Raw genomic sequence first — 4,619 nt, forward strand, 5'->3', positions numbered from 1 at the left:
TCTTTCCCCTTGCTTGTGCCACTTAGACGGTGCCGGAGAGGTCGATCGGTGCCCAAGTTTGTCGTCCCTTCTCAGTGCCGACGATTTGCGGTGCCGGGTCGTGCATGGACGCCGGGGCACTTCGCACCGAGGACACCAGGGCTGGCCGGTTGGTCGGAGGCCGGAGGTGGTAACGCAGCCTCCATGAGCAACTGCTTAAGGCAAAAGTCTCTTTCTTTCTTCGTGCGCGGCTTAAAGGCCTTGCAGATCTTGCAGTGCTCTGCCCGATGAGGCACTCCTGGACCCCGGAGACAGGAGTCGTGGGGTCGCTGTTGGGCAGAGACTTGCGGCACTTGGTGCAAGCTTTAAAACCCTGGGCTTGCGGCATGCCCCTTCCAGACGCCGGAGACCATGGATTCCTAACTACGGGATTTCTAACCGATAACGGCGTATGAAAGGCTAAGGGATCGCTTGCGAGCAAGCGAGCGAGCGAGAACGTTCCAACGCCGCCATGGAAGGTAAGAAGGAACTGAAGCAGGGGTCGGGCCGGCAGGGGCATATATACACCACCACGAGGGCACTGCTCTAGTGGGCTCCCCACCAGCCCGCCGGGAGCCGCTAAGGGAAAAAGTTTCCAACACCCGTGCACGTGGCGCACACACACCTAATTGGAATGGACGCGAACAAGCACTCGAAGAACCACCTATATTTCAGAAAGGGAAAAAAGTGACCCAGGCAACCTTAGACCCATTGGTCTCCCTTCATAGCGTGCAAACTTCAGAACAAATTTTGAAGAAAAATATAATTAAATGAATGAAGTAAAGGAGATAAAAGCACAAAAGCGGATCGTGCCAGACTGACCTGAGCTTTCTTTGAGACAATAACATTCTCTCAGCAAGGGAAACAGAACGATTTGGATTTCAGTAAAGCATTTAATATGATGCCACATGGGAAATAAGTAAAGCTGGAGAATATGGGGATCAGCACAAGATTTGTAGGGTGGCTAAGGAACTGGCTACAGGGGAGATGACAACAGGCTGTGCTGAAAGGAGAACTATTCAGCTGGAGGGAGGTTAGCAGGGGAGTGCCTCAAAGAGCTGGTTTGGGACTGAACTTATTATTTTAATTCATGACCTTGGCACAAAAAGTAGGTGTGCTAATGAAATGTGATCCCTCAAAGATGGGAGCATGGTTGGCCCATAGGAGGCTCAGAGTATTGCCCAGGGAGGACTGGATGACCTTGAGAACTGGAGTAACAAATAGGATGAATTTAATAGTACAAAGTGCAAGTCATGGATTTAGGGGGTTATAAGAATGTCTGGTCTAAGCTGGGGGCTCACTAACTGGAAGCGGAGGAGAAAGATTTGCATATCAGTCCATCACAGAATTACTATAGTTGTAGACACCCATGTGATGTGGCTGTGAAAAAGACAAAGGTGATCCTAGGATGCATCAGGTGAGACATTTCCTGTAGAGACACGGATGTGTTAATGCCATTGGACAGGGCACTGGCCAGGCCTCTGGCCAGGCCTCATCCGGAACACTGTGGAGTTCTGGTCATCCATGTTCAAGAAAGATGAATTTGACCTGGAGCAGGTGCACAGAAGGGCTGCAAGGACGATTGGGGAATGGAAGGCCAATCTTACAAGAGGAGAGTAAGAGCTTGGTTTGTTTAGCCCGGCAAAACCCCAGGTGCGAGGGGATCTGATTGCTCTCTAAACACCAGGGAGGGTGAAGAGCTATTTAAACTACAGGACAGAGTTGGCACAAGAACAAAAGGGAACAAGATGGCCACTAATACAATTAGGCTGGAAATTAGAAGATTTCTAAGCATGAGAGGATGCCAGTCCTGGGACAGCCTCCAGAAGCAGGAGGGGGTGCAAACACCCTAACCCAGGGATACTCTAGGTGCAGCTTGCGTGCCACCAGTTGCTCTTTAATGTTACTCCTGGGGGAATTCTGCGCTACTGCACATCGCAGAATTCATGTGTCCCACATAATTTTTTTATGCAGAAAATACATTCTGCCCCAGAAGTGCTGCAGTTCCACCTTGCACCCACCAGACGTCACTGTGGTGCCAGAACCGGCAGCCCCATGAATGCAGCAGGCTGCTCCGATGCCACAGCGGCCTCTGGTGGGCAAAAAGCAGAACTGCAGCGCTTCTGGGGCAGAATGTCTTTTCCGGGAGGGGATCTGCGCACAGCGGCACGGAATTCCCTGAGAAGTTCATCACAGCACCTGGCCCATGGAGTCAGGTTAGGACAGAGTGGGCCACGTGGGGCTGCTGGGGGGGGCCAAAGACTGGGGTTCAGAATGGCTAGTGGGGGGGGACAGACTGGGGCATGGGCTCAAGAGCTAGTGGGGTGACTTTGAGCAAGGGACTGAATGGCAGTGAGGGTACATAGCCACTTGGGGATGTGGGGGGGGGCTGCAGGGACCCATCCGGATGGGGGGTGCGGGAACAGGGGCAGACGTGCCTGACTCAATGGGAGAGGCTTGGGATCAGTCGGGGTCTGCATGGGGGAGGCTCCCAGCTCTCTAAAAATCCTCCCCCCCCAAAAAAAACCCCTGTTCCATACTTCTCCCACCCACACCCAACAACCCTCCAAATTCACTCCAGGCTCCTTCCCTCTCCCTCAGCTCCTCCCTTACCCCTGACACTCCCCAGCCTTTGCACTGCTTCTGACAGGTGCAGGAAATACAGTCCTGTAATTTAAATGAATTACTTAAAGTTCTGTGTTAATATGCCCAGTAAGGAATCTATGTATTAAAAAAAAATTACCAGAATCTTTTTGTTTTTGGTCTGAATTGTTAGACATACTTGCTGACATATTTTTAAATCAATTACCAAAATAATTGAAACTGGCATGATTATTGTGTGTTATTTCAGCAAATAAAATAGGCAGAATTTTGCAGGTTTTGACACAGAATTCCCCCAGGAGTCATTTATTGCGTCTCCTGTAGCTCTTTGCAGCACAGGATATTAAAATACTGATTTAATTATTAACCAATCAGGATGCTTTTAGGGTGTTATTAACCAATTGTAGCAGATAAGACAGTAACACACGGTCATTTTACTGTGAGAATATATAATATGTAACTAAATATTTCCCATCCTAACTCTTTAAACATCACTCTGTAGCCCTAGAGCAGCGGTCTCCAGCCTTTTTACACCCACGATCACTTTTTGAATGTAAGGGCCATCCAGGATCTCCCCTGCTCCTTCCCCGCGGCCCCCTGCCCCACTCACTCCATTCCCACCCTCACTCACTTTCACTGGGCTAGGGCAGGGGCCAATGGGTTCGTAGTGTGGGAGGGGGCTCTGGGCTGAGCCTGGGACAGGGGGTTGGGGTGCAGGAGAGGGCGAGGGGTGAACGTGCTGGGAGGGTGTTGGGGTGCAGGAGGGGGCTACAGGCTTGGGCAGAGTGTTGGGGTGCAGGAGGGAGTGCAGGGGTCTGCTGGTTCAGAGGGGGGTCAGGGCTGGGGCAGGGGGTTAGGGTACAGGAGGGGGAATGGGGTTTTGGCTCTGGGAGAGGGGTCAGGGCTGGGGTGCAGGAGGGGGAATGGGGTGCTGGCTCAGGGAGAGGGGTCAGGGCTGGGGCTTGGGTGCAGGAGGGGGTTTGAGGTGCTGGCTCTGGGGCAGGGGCTCAGGACTGGGACAGGAGTTCAGGTTACAGAAGGGGTATCGGGTGCTGGCTCCGGGAGGGGGCTCAGGGCTGGGGTACGGCCTCCCGCCAGGCAGCACTTACCTTGGTTGGCTCCTGGACAGCAGCACAGCGAGGCTAAGGCAGGCTCCCTACCTGCCTTGGCCTCACGCTGCTCCTAGAAGGGGCCAATGTGGCCCCTGGGGGAGGGGGGCACAAGGCTCTGCACACTGTTCCTGCCTGCAAGCGCCCTGTCCCCGGCCAATGGGAGCTGTGGGGGCAGTGGTTGCAGGCAGGATCAGCATGCAGAAGGAGACCCCTGCCCGTCGTGTCCCCCCCACCCCCGCCGGGGCCGCAGAGCTGTGCTGGCCATTTCCTGGAGCAGCATGGGGCTGGGGCAGCCCTGCAGCACCACCGGAGATTGCGATCGATTGGGAGGGTCTCTAGGATTGACCCGTCAATCAACCGGCTGGTGACCACTGCCCTAGAGTAAATGACAGTTAATTCACACAACTGTGGCTCTTTTGGGTGATGCTGATCATTAATTTGGCTCCTGAACCACGGAGGTCTGAGCGTCAGTGCACTAACTAGTTTGATATATTTGCAAATGGGATACAATATGCCAGGACTGCCTGTGATAACAGGGTCTGGACTTGATGACCCAGGTGGTCAGTTCTAGTGCCATGTTTTTATGTTTTGCTGAGAGCATCCACTACAGTAAGGCAGGAGCAGGAGGGGCTAACCACAACGTGCCCATAAATGACAAGCCGGCCTGTTGCTGGCTGGCCCTGCAGGCCCCTCTGCAGAGCTAGTGTTACGACCTGGAGCAACGACTGACACAGTTAATCACTTTCCGAGAGAGCTGTGAGAGCCACCACTTCAGCTCCACACAGAGCTGCCATACCAATGCCCTTTCCCCAGGTGAGCAGGCAGTGCTGAGTGGCTACACTCACTGCCCCCCAGCCCGACGACACGTAGCCTTTCGGACACAGCCAC

Source organism: Eretmochelys imbricata, chromosome 12 (assembly GCF_965152235.1).
Source record: "Eretmochelys imbricata isolate rEreImb1 chromosome 12, rEreImb1.hap1, whole genome shotgun sequence".
NCBI lineage: Eukaryota > Metazoa > Chordata > Testudines > Cheloniidae > Eretmochelys > Eretmochelys imbricata.